Source organism: Mus musculus, chromosome 11 (assembly GCF_000001635.26).
Source record: "Mus musculus strain C57BL/6J chromosome 11, GRCm38.p6 C57BL/6J".
In the NCBI taxonomy this organism is placed as follows: domain Eukaryota; kingdom Metazoa; phylum Chordata; class Mammalia; order Rodentia; family Muridae; genus Mus; species Mus musculus.
Genome location: NC_000077.6, coordinates 110,972,900 through 110,989,617, shown reverse-complemented (window position 1 = coordinate 110,989,617; position 16,718 = coordinate 110,972,900). Strand labels below are relative to the sequence as shown.

The following is a 16,718-nucleotide window of genomic DNA, read 5'->3' as shown; positions in this document are numbered from 1 at the left end:
TTAATAATGAAAGATCAGACCTTCTTTTTAAAAAAATAGAGCCTATCTTGTTTAGAGTTTTGATAAGGGGTATCCAAAAGAACCTTCCAAGTTAAACAGATCATTGGTGTTGTACTTGTGCCTTCCAGTAAAAGAAAGTACGCTCTACTGCTAGACACCACATGCTTCAAACACTGGACTTGGAGGAATCGTTCTGAATCTGATCTGAAGCCCTCCTCTTTGTGGGCAAGAGTTCACAGTGCTGTACAAAGTTCTATGCAAACTGTCAATGGAGAAAATAAATCAATAATCAATTCCTACCTAGCTGTACCACCTTTGAGCCACAACAGTGACAGTATGGTAAGATTCTAAAAAGTACAGTAGTGACATTTATATTCTGGAAGTAACCAAATGCTATCTAATATGACTTCCGGACTCACTCAATAGGAAGGAAGCCAATCCTGGTACTTTAAACTTCACCAAATACCCATGAATGTCAAGGCCGTGTGACCTAGAAAATACTGTCAGATTCCCAAGCCAGTGAAATCCCTAATTGCATGCTAAATTATTTATTCTTGTTTTCACAGATAAATGTAACCCTCTTCTCTTTTTCAGCAGTGGAGACCATTATAGAAAATGACAACTGGTCAAAATGCAGGGATGAACTGATCGTGGGAGACCTTCCTCTATTGCTGTATTTACAATATAACCCCTACACCTATGAATCTGGGAGCATGGAAGAGAGAGGGCTCAAAGATTGTGAAAGACAGAGGGAAAGGCCATGTGCTTTGAGATAGTCTCCTACTGAATAATTTTTTTAAAAAGATCTAAAGTAGAGGATGGAACTTAGGGAGGAAAAGGTGTATCTGAGAGAGGTTGGGGTAAGGAATACAAAGGGATGTGATCCAGATAGGATGGGTGAATTTCTCAAAGAGTATAAATATTATATTATTAAAAATAGAAATAGAGCCAAGTTGTTATTTACAGAGGACTTTCTTACAATCTCGAGTAATTCTACAAATAGCCTGTCAAATAATATTGCATGTAGGAAATTCACAGACATGTAGTTTATGCAGAGATATCTAGGAAGTCAACTGAGTCTATAAACACTAAATAATTACAAACCTCAGCTAGTCCACAGGAATCTTGTTCTAAAGGTGAACAAATTCCATCCATTTCTGCCTTTTAAAATTATTGATGCCACATTTGATATCCAATTGGCCCTAAATTATTCTCTGACTTGGTCAGAGATAATCTCCCATGTATATATTTCTGTGCAAGAAGCATAATAGACTGCAAAAATAGACAAAGACCATGCAAATCAAGACAAGCAGGGGTTATTTATTTACAGTTTGCTGTCCCAAAGAAGCAGGTATTACTTCATTCGGCAAAAGTTGCAAATGCATTTAGAGGCTTGGGAAAGCTTAATATCGTGTGTGTGTGTGCATGTGCGTGTGCGTGTGCGTGCGTGTGTGTGTGTGTGTGTGTAATCTGACCTGAGGTTCATGGTTCTTTCACAGCAAACACATTGTCCTATGAGCCATCTCTCTATTCTAATTTTCTGATTTTAAGAAATCTATTATAACAGTGATCAATGACTCTGGTATTCTGGGGACAAATTCTACTGCCCCTCCATGAAATATTTGAAAAGCAGTAGCTCCTGCTTTAAAACTCCCCCACGTCAACATGCCATGTTATTAGAAACATAAATTGCCTGGTTTGCAGTTTCTTTCAAGAGTGCTCCTGTAAAACAGACCCAAGTTCATTAAAAACCTGTGGAGGGCCATAGCATGAAAACCTTAATCTTCATAAAATCTATCAACTGAACAATTTAAATCACACAAGTTATGTAAGTCTATGTTACCATTTCCACCTTTGTGATAGCTTTTGGTCTGATTGTTTTTCACTAATAAATATGTGAATTGGAGGGTTATAATTATTCCAATTCTTTGAAGGTCTTTTTTTTCCCCAACAGATGGTGTCACCAACCATGGTTACTCACTATGATCAGCTCAAGTTCTTCTAAGTTCTGTAATTTCTTCTGACTTACAGACTAATCCCTGTGGATGCTATCTCTCTCAGGAATACTGGTCATAGTCTATCCTCATCTGGCCTGTACTGTCTACTTTTGCTCCTGTGAAAATTGGGTCCCCAAAAACAGCCTTGTCCAACCAACTTGCTTGGGAGAGGTACTCCATGCGGCATTCCTGCGAACTCAGTTTGAAGTTTTCCAAAGACTTAAGCAAATGCCAATGTTATTATTGTCATTTCTCTTTAGGCTGCGGATAGAAAATATAGAGGAACCTTCACAGTACTGGCTGTGTGAAAAGTTACAAAACAAAATCTGAGTCACGGGTACTTAAACAAACATCCAAATCACAATTTTCTCTTTCTCTATAGAAGAACTATTTAGGAGAAAGTTTGATGTGTCCCCATGCAATTGGTCATGTGTTTCTTTTATTTTCCATTTTCATTTACTCTGTCCGTGTCCTTCCATTTTGTTTATCATCATAATGAAGATGGTTCATTGACTACTAATCAGATTCAGGTAGTTAGGAGAATTACTGAAAAAGGACTCCCCTTCAAAAAATTAAGCCAGAGGTCGGAAAAGGAGTGTTTCCATCTAATGTTACTTTACAACAAAGCTAGGCTTTATTACTTGATATTTATTATCAAATAAATAATAAGTAATATTATCACATTATTTGATATTTATTTTCTTTTTATTGTGTGCTTATGGGTGCTTTGCCCAACCATAAGGTAGATAGCTGTGAATTTTAGGTCAGCATGCTGCACCTAGCATATTCTAGCCAGCCAGAGCTACATAGTGTCATAGTCCTGTCTCAAAGGTGAAAATAAAAAAAAAAAAATAATAAAAAACATATGGGAGGAAGTTACAAAGCGTCAAAAAGGGTCAAAAGAGTGGGCGGCTATAAGATTGCTTAGCATTTGTGTGAAATCCTAAGAAGGACGACAAATTACTTTTTAAAATGTTAGATGAACATATGCTCACTGCACATGATGGTTAGTACATAGGACTGTAAGGCAGAATTCAAACCAGCCCCCCCCCCAAAAAAAAGAAAAAAGAAAAAGGACCCAGGGAAATACCGTCTTAGCGCTTCATTGACCTTAATTTCTTAAGTATTTGTGTCCAGTTCCAGTGAGCCAACAAGCAACAAGGATGATCTATTTTCCCCATCATCGAAGGCCTGTGAGAGAATAAACAGTGGTGGCTTTTCCTTTATCTCAGAGCTTTCAGGCTTGTAGAATTTTCTTTAAAGGGAGAAAAAAATTCCCTCAGAACAACTTCCCCATTCAGTCACGAAATCACTGCCATCAGCCTTTCTCCCAGTCCCCTTTGCACACAAGCAGCCAAAACAGGCTCAGCCCAGATTGCCTGCCCCATTTCACCAGCTCAGATTCTTTGACAGGGAGGGTTGTAAGTGATTACATTCTAAGTGGAGTCTAAAGGCTAAGTGCCCCAGCAAATGTTGGGGCAGCATTCTTTGGGCACAGTGAGCCAGCCGGCTGAGGTCAGGCAGAAGTAGCTTCGACCAGTTTCCCTCTCAAGGTCTTTTCCATGAAAGCAGCAGGGTAGATTGTAGCACTAGACCCAGAGGAACAGGAACAGGTGTTTCTAGTGTTAACACATCAGTGGTATCATATTCTCCTTTGTCATGAATATAATGTTAAGATTAGATTCAAATCAGTTAGAGCTGTGTGTTCTCTATAAATATTGGAGTAGTAAGTTTTCATCTCTTTATCTACACATAGATTTAATAAACAGAGATTAGAAAGAGTTGTTACTTGCAGTTGAAAGCCTAGTTTATGGATAAACATTTCCCCTCATTCCAAGCAAGTTAAACTTACTTAATAGTATGCCTTCAGGTTGTAGACTACCAAAGTCCTGGAAGCACGGTAGTTTTATGCTCCAGTAATTTGGACACTGTCTTCCCAAGTCACTTTAGAGTGCTACTGAATTGAATAACAAATTGATGTGGCAGGAGGGTCTTAAAGTGTTGTTTCTTGTCCAACAGTAGAAGCCAGAACAACAACAAAAACATAAAACTGCTCTTACTTCTGGTCATCACAAAACTACTACTTAAACAATACACAACTCAATTCCAAAACAAAAGTGTAGGCAACCAGTTGGTTTAGCTTACCACCTCCAGCTTATCTTTTGGAATACCTGAAATTAAGAGGGACATATAAGTCACATAACATGGTCCTTAGCAAACAGCACAAAGCCTGATGTGTGCTTGGCATTTAACAACCATTCTATGCCTTTGTAGATCCGGAAAGATAAGTCAGAAAGAAAAACAGACAGGCAGACAGACAGGCAGAGAGAGACAGAGAGAGAGAAAGAGAGAGAGAGACAGGAAGGAAGGAAGGAAGGAAGGAAGGAAGGAAGGAAGGAAGGAAGGAAGGAAGAGAAAGAATCAGAAGCATAAATTATTGGCTTGGTGTGTGTGTGTGTGTGTGTGTGTGTGTGTGTGTGTGTGTGTGTGTGTGTGTGTTTGCATTTACCCTGCACCACCATCAGATGCTAGGCTCAAGGAAAGCGCAGACACACTGCTCAGAAGGTGGGAAAATGCAGCCTAAGATGTGGGAGGCTGAAACCGTGGTTCCCTGACCAGCAGCTTCCAGACTCCACTCCCCACAGCCATTCTTGATGAGACTGTCCATGGTTCCAAACTGTTTATTGATTGTTCATTCTGAACAAGGGGTGCATGCCACCTCCTCAGGGTGGACCAGAGATTAAATACCTTTTGCAGGAAGGAGTGTCCCGGAAGGGAAGTTTATTGGATAAACCCCCAGGGTCTAGAGATACCTCATTAGCACCGAGAGCTCTGTTCTGATCTACATGACCACATAGGAACATTACTATGTGGGGAGTGTGGTCACATGGCAGGGGCCAGGTAGGAAGCAGGCGCAGCTCCTATCGTCCTCTCAGAGGTTCCCTTTCAGATATTCCTGGGCTTCTGACCTGCTCAACTTTACCAAGTTTCCTGGCATGGTCCACTGACCCACATGTGTGTACATATGTTTCTGCATTCCAACTTGCAACATTACTTATTTTACTGAATTTTCCTATTACACCACCTCAAAATACCAATGAAATTACTACTATTGCTGTTGGAGTGTGAGGATTGTAGGCAAGCACAGTAACTGTTTGAAGAAAACAGATACCTACTTTGTGTGTTGGGAGAAGTAAGACTATTTTTTTTTTAATAAGAGTTTTCAAACTGAATTTGTAGGTTTTTTGGTAAAAAAAAAAATGAGGACTTTTAACTCATTGGGTCATATTTTGGTTTATAAATTGCAGATAATTCGAATCATGAGACTATAATCTGCCTATTGAGCAGAGTTTTAGAATTCAAATGCTGAAATCACATAAAGAGTACATGAGGTAAAGGAAATGAAGAAGAGTCACCTCTCCCTCATGCTTTCCTACCTCCACCTGTGTTACAGAAAGGAAGGAAGGGAGGAAGAAAAGAAGGAAGGAAGGAAAAAAGAAGGAAGGAAGGAAGGAAAGAAGGAAGGAAGGAAGGAAGGAAGGAAGGAAGGAAGGAGGAAGGAAGGAAGGAAGGAAGGAAGGAAGGAAGGAAGGAAGAAAAGAAGAAGGAAGGAAAAAAGGAAGGAAGGAAAGAAGGACGGGAGGGAGGAAGGAAGGAAGGAAGAAAGAAGGAAGGAAGGAAGGAAAGAAGGAAGAAAAGAAGGAAGGGAGGGAAGGAGGAAGGAAGGAAGGAAGGAAGGAAGGAAGGAAGGAAGGAAGGAAAAAGAGGGAAAGAAAGAAAACAAAGGCATAGATCAGTGAGCTTCATTTGCTTCTTGTTCAATAGCAGCCACTAAACACGTTGAATACAGCCAGTGTGCCCATAGATAACCAAGATTGATAGAGGTCAGCATTAGCAATCAATTTCAACTTTAGAAATGCTGCTGTGCCCAAGAAGGATGACCAGGTGACTGCCTTGCTCTCCTTCTCCATAGAGACCAATGTTAAAGAATTCCTTAGAATTAACCCTTTCAATCCACTTGGGTGCCTTGGGATGCTTCCATTTCTCACCTGCTGGTTATGTTTCTCTTCCTAATCATGTCCCCACCCTCAGAGCTCTGCTGCATGGTTGCCATGGACCCAGTTTCTAAAGAGAGTCCAGTCTCTGTAGAAGTACTTTGTTGCACACCTGTTTTTCAAACTTTGGTGTGTACCACAGTCCTGTTGGGGGTTGGTTAAACTGATGTGCCAATCCCTGCCCCCAGAATTGTGGATGATCAGGTTATAGGACCTAAAAATCTGAATTTCTTACAAGTTCCTTAAAGGGTTTAAAATACTGCTTTACACTGAGAACAGCTAAATTTGACCATGTAGCTTATAAGCAAGGAGTATAGATCATACTCGATTCTGTCTGATTCTAAACAGCATTCAAAGACCACAACAAAAAGCACCAGTTTGCCTGTAGGAGTTCTTTAGTGCAGAAGTTAACAGAGGAGGAAAGGCACTGTCGTGTTTAGATGGTAAATGGAGGAGTAGTAGATACTGTAATTTGGGCTCCTGTGATATATCGTCACATCATTTAATTGATCTGATCATTAATGTTTCTGCTAAGGAAGTAAGAATTCTAACACTAAGAGTTGTTTTGATATGAAACGTGTCAAGTTAATAATGACTAGTAGGGACAGGCCTTACTGGACCACGGCCCTACCTGAGGATCTAGAGACAGATAACGGCTTCTTGGTGTGAAGACATTTTCTTCAGTAGTGTGGCTGCTGTTACATTGCTCACTCTCCTATAAGCAAGCCATTGTCCATGTTCCTGTAAGCAGCTCTAATGAAATTAATTAACATAATTGGATAACACACACAAGAATTGGAAGGGGCTAGTGGAGGCTCAGAAGGAGAGAGAGGGACAAGAGAGAGCTAAAGGGGATAACTATGATTTTTAAAAAAGTATCTGTACGTATGAAAATGTTACAATGCTAATTTTAAAATGTGCCCATCAGTGTTAAAGAACTTCCAGAGCTCTGACGTGCCACCACAAGTGCCAGTAGTTATTTTCAGTAGGAAATCAAAACAACAATGAACTGAAGATGGACCGAAAAGGAATGCCACTATGCCACTAAAGGAACTGATCTTTAGTTTAAAAGCCGGGGTGACGTAAAAGGAAATGACAAAGAAGTTTATTAGAACCTCAGAGGTTGTGCTATCTTCAAAAGCACTGAACTAATGGTTTTCAGGGTAGACAACACAGTGCCTCTTCCAATTATTAACTTCTATTTTCAACTGAAAATATAAACATCCTTACTTTGCCCCGAGGTGACCATGTAAGTGGAACGGCTTTAGCAACCATTTGGATTCCGTGCTGCTTGCTCTCCTAGGTGCTATAGCTTTCTGACCATCTGAAAGTCTTTCACCAAAACCGTGTTTTCTCTTTTGTAGGCTGTTGGCTTTTGTTTGAGACACACTGAGAAAACATCAATCTGACTTCATGGGTAATATACTCTGAGACATCATAACTATAAGATTCATGTGTTCAGAGGCAGGCAAAATGTTAGCAGGCTGCCTGCCTGCTACTGTTATTCTCTAATATCTAACTGTCATATAAAGATACAAAGTAATATTTGTCTTTATTTTCTCATGAAAATATTAAGGTAAAAACCCCAAACCAACAACTTTCAAGTAATATTCATGAACTATTAGCACTGGGTTGGATTAGGGAGGGACTTTTGACTCTAAACTAAGCAACTTAGCAGACATTGCTGCATCTTACATTTGTGATCCTTTCTTTCCCCACAAACGCTGTTGCAGGTCAATATTTGATCTTCGGCCCATCAAGGTGGCACTCATCATTAAGAACACAAGGAACAGTGGATTTTTCCACATCAATGAAATATTATTTCCTTTTGATTGGATACTATATTTGCTCAGTGAGGCAAAATTCTCATTGATTTATGTTATTGAAGGTTTCATTTGTTTGTTTGGTTGGGTTTTTGTGCTTATTAGCTTTTGGTGTAAATGACAAGCCCTGTTCTGGTACATCAGAGGTTGTAACTATTCAGTAAAATACAGATGTACCTTTTTCTCTCTCTGATATAATTGTTTTATGCTTTGTTTTCAGTTTCTAGGAGAGGTATGAACTATTCAATGCTTGGTATGTGCTATGATTTGAAAATGTAATGTCCTTTGATGACTATGTTTTAACCAATCATTTCCTAGCTGAGAGTGTTATTTTGGGAGGTTGTGAAGTCTTGCTGAGGCCCAGCTGGTAGAAATAGGTTACTGGGTGTGGGTATTTGCAGGTTATAGCCTACTCTGGTCCCAGCTCCTACCATAGTCTGCCTTCTCCTCCACTGTGATGTGAACAGACCCCACTACATGATCCCAGTGACACAGATGAGCTCTCTTCTATGATTTTATCAGCACTCTCTGAAATGATGAGACAAACGAATGATTTCTTCCTTTCTATCTTTTCTGCAGTTCGTAGTATGTGGATTTGACATCCGATTTTGAGAGTACATTTCCTACCTCCCATCCTTAAGTTTCAGTTATTAATTGTTAAGGAATTTTGATAATGTTTTCTGTATACTTTTGTTGCTTTCATTGATTAAAATAAATATAAAGTGTATAAACATGGTGGGAAAGTCAATGGTGGCTTTCAAACATGCACATGCGTGGGTAAAGCAAAGCATCAAGGCTAATGGAGCTGCTGGGTTGCTCTCCAGGATTCCATCAGCTGACAAGTGACAGGGCAATCCTACAAACTCCAAGCTCAGTAAATTGTCTAAGATGGATTCATACCCCAGTATTTCATCTTTGAAAATGGAAATAAGATCATATAGCCAGGATAGCTCTCTAGAAACTCATTCAAAATTTAATAGCTTCATTTTTTTTAAGTTTTCATTACTCTCATTTCTAGTCAAGAGCAGGGTGGCCTTGCTACCATCCAGTCAACCCTTCGATGGCAAAAACTATGATCCATTCGTTTGCTTTTGTTATTCTGAATTTGGCTGTATGCAAACTTTGATCGTAGAGGCTCAGAAGGCTGAGAATGTTTTTCCTGCATACTTCACAGTTAGACTCCCAGTTAGCCCAGGCTACAGGGAACATGCTACTTCTCATATGCAGGGCAGATGAGAACCAATAGTTGCATTCTTCCTGCATCAATGGGTCACCATAGGACATGAGACTGTGACAAGTATGCAGAGTGTAACTGCTTCACCAAAGCACACTCTTGGTATGTGTCAACAGATCCTGCCTGTCGCCCTCCAGTGCTGTGCCTCCAACTCCTCCTGATGAGTACCTTCATTATCAAGTTGGAGTCTTTAAAGCTGTGAGAGAACAATGTAGGTGTACTAATGCCTTAATGGCATGGACAATCATTATCTTTATTCATTGCCTTCTTCCTCTTCACCTCACTGGCCCGTCCAACTGTTTGACTTATAGCATCAGGGTCTACTGTCAGATAGAAGCAGCAGCTTCACCTAGGCTGTGCATCCACGTGGAGAAAGCCAGCTGACACGACTATTTAACTCTGTGTATGTCAGACTCTTTTAACTCTGCTTCTGTCCTTACAGCAAGAACCTACACGCCAACCATGTTGAATGTTTCATAGATCCGAAACCAAATAGGCTGTTCACAGTCAGACAGATAATTCTTCTCCTGATCTGTTAAAAAACAAACAAAAAATATGTTCCCTATGAAGCGTTCTATCATCCCTAGCACTGTGCTTTTTTTCTGGACATTTACAAACAATTGACCCTACTGATGCTAGGGACTGAATGGGTAATCTAACATCCCTCCAGTAACCAACAGAGTGAGTCACTGTACATCTTAGCCTCCAAACGATGACACCATTGCATACACTAGCAAGCATTTGCTGAAAGGACCCTGATATAGCTGTCTCTTGTGAGACTAGGCCGGGGCCTAGCAAACACAGAAGTGGATGCTCACAGTCAGCTATTGGATGGATCACAGGGCCCCCAATGGAGGAGCTAGAGAAAGTACCCAAGGAGCTAAAGGGAACTGCAACCCTATAGGTGGGACAATATGAACTAACCAGTACCCCGGAGCTCTTGACTCTAGCTGCATATGTATCAAAAGATGGCCTAGCTGGCCATCACTGGAAAGAGATGCCCATTGGACAGGCAAACTTTATATGCCCCAGTACAGGGGAACGCCAGGGCCAAAAAGGGGGAGTGGGTGGGTAGGGGAGTGGGGGGGAGGGTATGGGGGACTTTTGGGATAGCATTGGAAATGTAATTGAGGAAAATGCATAATAAAAATATTTAAATAAATAAATAGAAAAAAAGAAAAGGAAGTGACATTTGCTCACATCAGGGAAAATAGCATTTTGCCTACAGAGTAGCAAAATGATTACTAAACATTATTATTTTGATGTATAATTAGCCAGGGCCAAAAATTATACTTGCTATATAGCAATTATCAGGCTAGAGCTTCATACATTAAACAGACATCATTTTATATATACTCATGCATGCAAGACATTGTAATTGAGCAACACTATCCCTAGGACACAATGTGCCACTCCTAGCCTGCTAGCTTTGCTTATTCTGTGTTCCTGTTCCTTTGTACAAGGTGACCCAGTGGATGACAGCCAAATTCTATGCACAACTCAAGGAGCAGTGCCCTCTATTTACATTTACAAACAACAGGCACGAGCTGACACATCTGTGCAGGAAAGAAAGCTGCAGACACATTCCGTCAGCATCAACTCAAAGTAGAGAAACAGTATCCCAAAGCCCAATGTTGTTAATTTTCATGAGCGTAAGGCACACTGCCTTTTGATTCTTCCTGGTTTGCTATGGGTCTGTGCGTCCTGTCTAGACCATTTACTATGCTCTTACTTGTTGCTCCAACTATTCTTTATCATGTAAAACCCTAGAACAAACTAAACTTATCTTCACCTCAACAGCATTACTAATACAATTTTAGCCATGAGTAAAAGAAACAATCTGCTATTCCCAGAAAGCCTAAATTTAAAAATGAGTAACTTATAAGTCTTAGATCATTTGAGCCAATTAGCCACCATGTTCTCCTTGCACCAACTTGCAAGTTGAATCATTTCTGGTTCAAACAAAAATTGAGCTAATAGTCTGGAACAGTCTGGAAATGTTTCAAATTCCAGTTGCAAATCCAGGAAGTTTTCCATGGTGTCACCTGTAAATATAACTCAAAATACAATTCTAGAGAGATAAAAGTTAAAAATTACATTCCTTACTAAATGAACTACCTAGAAATGGATTTGTCTTTTAGGTGCTAGCCAGCTAGAGCTACAGCAAATCACCATCCTGCCTTCATTTGATAGGAGCACTGAATTATAGATCTTATTTTATAATGTTATTCCAGACTCTTAGAGTAAAGACAGAATATCCTACAGGACCCATTGATTGGGCCAGTCTCATTGTAGAGGAGATGAAAATTCGGTTGTAAAAAGACTGGCCAAGCTCTTGGATGAATTACTACTTTTTTGAAGGTGAAACCAAGCTAATTAATTAATTACTAATTCAGCTCAAGAACTTTGTGTCAAAAACTCCATCCTGTGTTGGGAAGATGGGTTCATAAGCATGAGGATCTATGTTCAGGATGGTAGAACACATGTGAAAAGAAAATCATGGTTGCTGGCTGGCATTGAATCCTAGAACTGAGAGGTGGGGTAGAAACAGGAGGATCCCTGAGACTTGATGACCACCTGCTTACACCCAGGTTCAGGGAAAGACACTGTCTCAAGAGAATAACATATAGAGCTATGTGTACTGTAGTGTACACACAATATGCTATTCATATAGTTACAGCTCCTTACAGTCTTCTACCACTGAGAGAATAGCTCTTCAGAGGTAGGATTCATATGCATGAATAATATAGTACATAAAGGTACAGAGGAGAGAATGGCAATTAAAATATATAATAAACTTTAATAGCATGGAAGTAGTGTTGTTAGAGGGCAGGACCATGAATGTCTTTTCCATTAACTTGTCCTTTACCTCACTTGAGAAAAATTACTTTCCCATGATCAAGTTGCATTATCAAAAGCTAAACCTAGCTAGAAACCTTCTATTTGTCCTGCCTGAAAAATGAACTGGTGTAAAAGCGGCACAGAAATTGTGAGAGTGGCCAATCAATGACTGTTCCAGCTTAATACCCATTCTATAAAAGGGAGTCTATCCCTGACACTGCCTGGAGGGCCAGGAACCAGAGGCTGGATAGCCCAGATACCTAGGGTAGAGCCAAACAAAAAACAAAAATAAAAACTAAAAAAGTCAAGGAAATGATTCCTAATGCGCTCATTGAGTGGTGCCTAGCCCATTTGTCACCGGAGAGGCTTCACCCAACAACTAACGGAAACAGATGCAAAGACCCACAGCCAAACATTAGGCAGAGTTTGGGGGATCCTGTGGAAGAGGTGGAGGAAGAATTCTAAGAGCCAGAGGGGGTCAGGAAGAGCACCAGAAAACTCACAGAATCAACTAACCTAGGCTCATAGAGGCTTACAGAGATGGAACTGCCAAGCAGAGACCCCTACAAGATACTGGCCTAAGCCCTTCACACATGTGTTACAGTTGGGTAGCTTGGTCTTCTTGTGGGACTCCTGACAGTGGGAGAAGTGGCTATCTCTGACTCTGTTGCCTACTTTCGGGACCCTTTCATCCTCCTGGATTCCCTTGTTCTGCCTTAATAGGAGAAGTGCCTAATCTTACTGTAACTGGATATGCAATGGCTGGGTGACATCTTTGGGAAGCTTGCCCTTTCTGAAAAGAAAAGGAGGAGGAGTGGATGAGGGAGGGGAAAGGAGGAGATGGGGAGGGGGACTTAAGGGAAAAGAAAAAGAGGAACTGTAGTCATACATACATACATGCATACATAATACATACATACATACATACATACATACATACACACACACATACATACATACATACATACATACATACATACATACATACATACATATAACTGGAAACTGTTTTAAATGAGTGATAGACACTCCTACATTCAAACACTATTATTTGGTAGGTTCATCTGTGTCACGCAATTTTTTTTTGTTAAGTATTTTCCTCAATTACATTTCCAATGCTATCCCAAAAGTCCCTCACACCCTCCCCCCACCATTCCCCTACCCACCCATTCCCATTTTTTGGCCTTGGCGTTCCCCTGTACTGGGGCATATAAAGTTTGCCTGTCCAATGGGCATCTCTTTCCAGTGATGGCCGACTAGGCCATCTTTTGATACATATGCAGCTAGAGTCAAGAGCTCCGGGGTACTGGTTAGTTCATAATGTTGCACCTACAGGTTTGCAGATCTCTTTAGCTCCTCGGGTACTTTCTCTAGCTCCTCCAATGGGGGTCCTGTGATCCATCCAATAGCTGACTGTGAGCATCCACTTCTGTGTTTGCTAGGCCCCGGCCTAGTCTCACAAGAGACAGCTATATCACGGTCCTTGCAACAAACTCTTGCTAGTGTATGCAATGGTGTCATCGTTTGGAGGGTAATTATGGGGTGGATCCCTGGATATGGCAGTCTCTAGATGGTCCATCCTTTTGTCTCAGCTCCAAACATTGTCTCTGTAACTCCTTCCATGGGTGTTTTGTTCCCAATTCTAAGAAGGGGCAAAGTGTCCACACTTTGGTCTTCATTCTTCTTCAGTTTCATGTGTTTTGCAAATTGTACCTTATATCTCGCTATACTAAGTTTCTGGGCTAATATCCACTTATCAGTGAGTACATATCATTTGAGTTCTTTTGTTATTGTGTACCTCACACAATTTAAACATATACATAAAACAGGAGAGTATGGGCCTCATTTCTTTAGCAGATTCTGAAGCTTCAAAACGCATCATATTTCATAGCCCGATTGCAAAATAGCTTAAGAGAAAAGTGCCCAAGTTAAATCATGGCTAACCTATGTGTCAGCTTGGCTAGGGAATGGTGCCTACTTTGATGAAACAACAATCTGGATATTAGGAAGCTATGGATTAGATTGTGTTTTGAATATTACTGATCAGTGGATTTAGGATGAGCAGATTATCCTCCAAAATAGGGGTGGATTTCATGAGATCACTTGAAGACTCCAGGGGTAGGAACAGCCTTCCTGAGGAATCACCAGCCAATTCATCCTCAAAACTGCAATTTGGAAACTAATAAGTCTCCTGTCTGGTTCCACTCATCAATACTTATTACATAACAGGTTTCAGACTTGTCACTTTCTGTCTGTAATCCAATTCCTTAAAATCACACTACCATGACTATCTTCCTTCCTGCTTCTCCTCTTCCTTCCTCCTCCCATTCTTCTTCTCCTCCTCATCTCTAATTCCTTCTTTCTTCCTTTTTCTTCTCTCCCTCCTCCTTCTCTTTCTCCTCCTTCTGTCCTCCTCCCGCTTTTCCTTCTCCTCTCCTCTTCCAATTCCTCCTCCTCCTCCTCCTCCTCCTCCTCCTCCTCCTCCTCCTCATTTTTCTACACACCCTATTGAGTATGGTCTCCAGGAAACCCCACTTGGTAATTGTGACTGAGCTTAGAGGGGCAGCAAATGTAGGAGACTTGTCAGGGTGATCCTGTGATGATGGAGAGGTTCAGAGAAGAACCTCTCAGATTTTCAAAGTGCTCTGAGTTTCAAAAGCACACTCTGGACAACCTAGAAGGCCACAGACTCTTGTTTTTCTGCTGGACAATGCTCAAAAACACTGTCTTCCGTTTACCTGTTGACAAATTAGCCTTTCCCTCCACAATTTCAGGGCAGAGACTAGAACATAGCCATTCTTAGTATCAAATATTAGAAAAATGGGAATCATTGAGAATTGATGTCATGAGAACATGGTTCTGATATGAAATAGAACTTAGTGAGAATTTAAAACTTGAACTTAAGATTATATTTCTATAACATGCAAATGTTAAATTATCTTGCTGTGAACTAGGCAATTTTAGGGCATTTCTTCCTCCAGATAATTATCTTTTTCCACACTCATCCTCTGCATCTATGGATGGTTTCAGGTATATTTTTAGGACATCTTTTGTAGAAGGTACTTGGAAAAGTTGCATTGAGTAATGAATGCTTCTACTGAGTGCTGTATATATTTCATATAGAATACTTGCTTTTGGAATACTGAAACCCTGGAAGAAGCAGAGGAAAAAGTTGATTTCATCTTTTTCCTTTCACTTAAAAGCAGTTACATGGAGTGCAGCCATCTTCACATTTGTTAGGTAGAGTTAAACTCATGAGCCTGGGAATGGACAGCCTGTGAACACAGAATCTGAAGGATGATGAAGAAAGTAGTCTGGAGAGGATAGCCAGCTCTCAAGGAAGAATGGAACCCTCCTTGATCAGGGAGATTTCATGGAATGCATTTCCAAGTATAAACCATCGTAAGCCCAAAGCTGGACTTGCTTATAAGAACTTTAGCCCAAACCCCCTATCAGTTTATTTTACCTTTGATAGAAATCCCAAAAGAACATCTTTTAAAAAAATTATTATGGTTTCCAACAGAGTTGATTTGGAGGCGCTGCAGCTGATGGATGTACTGACTGGTCACAAATCACTCCATGAGAACACAGCATGTCTCCATCAGGAGGGCATTGAAAGAACATCTCCTAATTTTGCTTAGTAGACCTGAAATCCATGTTCACTTGGCATTATCTTGTGCATCCAACATATGAGACAAGCCAGAGGCTGCCTGGCTTCTGGGCTGACTAGATGTGCATTCATACCAGTTTCTTTGTGGTGTCTGCAGCATTAACTTCAGCCAAGTCTTGGTTCTATGATGGCACTGGTTTATTGTACTGGGCAAGCAAGAAGAGTTAAATCTTCAGCTCTTGTACTGCCTGTATGAATTCTGTTTGTTATTATTTATGCACTTTGTGCATCCACATCATTTGCCTATCATCCATGAACTTCTCACTGCCTTTCCATCTATCGCCTCAGAAACTTGCTCTGAAACATCTGGGTTAAGACAAACTCAGATTTGCACTCTTCCAACTTTGCTTTTGTCCTATCTACTTCCTGTTTCTTGGCCATGATATTGATCCTGTGCCTCAGGGATTTTTTTCCATGGACCAGAAAAGTTCTTCTTCAAGGAATCTTGATTCCTACATGGTTTCTTACAACCTCCAAGTTTTCACTCAGATATCTCTGTTCTTAGGGAATCTAGTTGTTAATAGAATCTACAAATTCCAAACCATAGTTAGAACTGTTGAAAATGTTGTCCCATTCATGATTCTGATTAATAACTACTCCTTCAGTGTGATCTGCATTAAGAGACCCATTTTAGTGGGTTTGAATTTACTTAATTTCTGTGTCTGCATGTTTTGCCTTCGTGTTTGTGTACCAATGTGTGTGCTTGGTTCCCATTTGCAGATCAAAAAAGAATATCATACCCCCTAGCACAGTTACAGATGGTTGTGAGCACCCATATGGTACTGGGAATTGAACCCAGATCTCCTCTGAAAGCAACAAGTGCTATTAACCACGGAGACATCTCTCCAGCTCCACAATTACATGGAAAAGAATTCTGCCTTCTATCTAACTTTTCACTTGATTACTGCAATTGAAACCCATAGCTGTGCTGTGAGAGAGCTTATAAGGAAGCCTATTTTGTAAAAAAAAAAAAAAAAAAAAAAAAAAAACAAAAAAACAAAAAAACAAAAAAACTGGAGGCATGATCTAGCCAAAGAGTAGAGAGAGTGTCTTAGTCAGGGTTTCTATTCCTGCACAAACATCACGACCAAGAAGCAC

General features: G+C 40.4%; 1 protein-coding gene across 2 annotated transcripts in view; it reads right to left on the bottom strand.

The window, feature by feature from the left end:
- Kcnj16 (potassium inwardly-rectifying channel, subfamily J, member 16) overlaps positions 1–16,718 on the bottom strand; it is a 59,936-nt gene that overhangs the window by 38,351 nt on the left and 4,867 nt on the right. The window contains exon 2 of one of the 2 annotated variants that reach the window (NM_001252207.1): positions 3,108–3,188. The exons of the other annotated variant lie outside the window; for it this stretch is intronic. The gene's annotated coding sequence lies outside the window, so the exon portion shown is untranslated. The remainder of the gene's footprint in view (positions 1–3,107; positions 3,189–16,718) is intronic. 2 annotated transcript variants of the gene reach the window in all.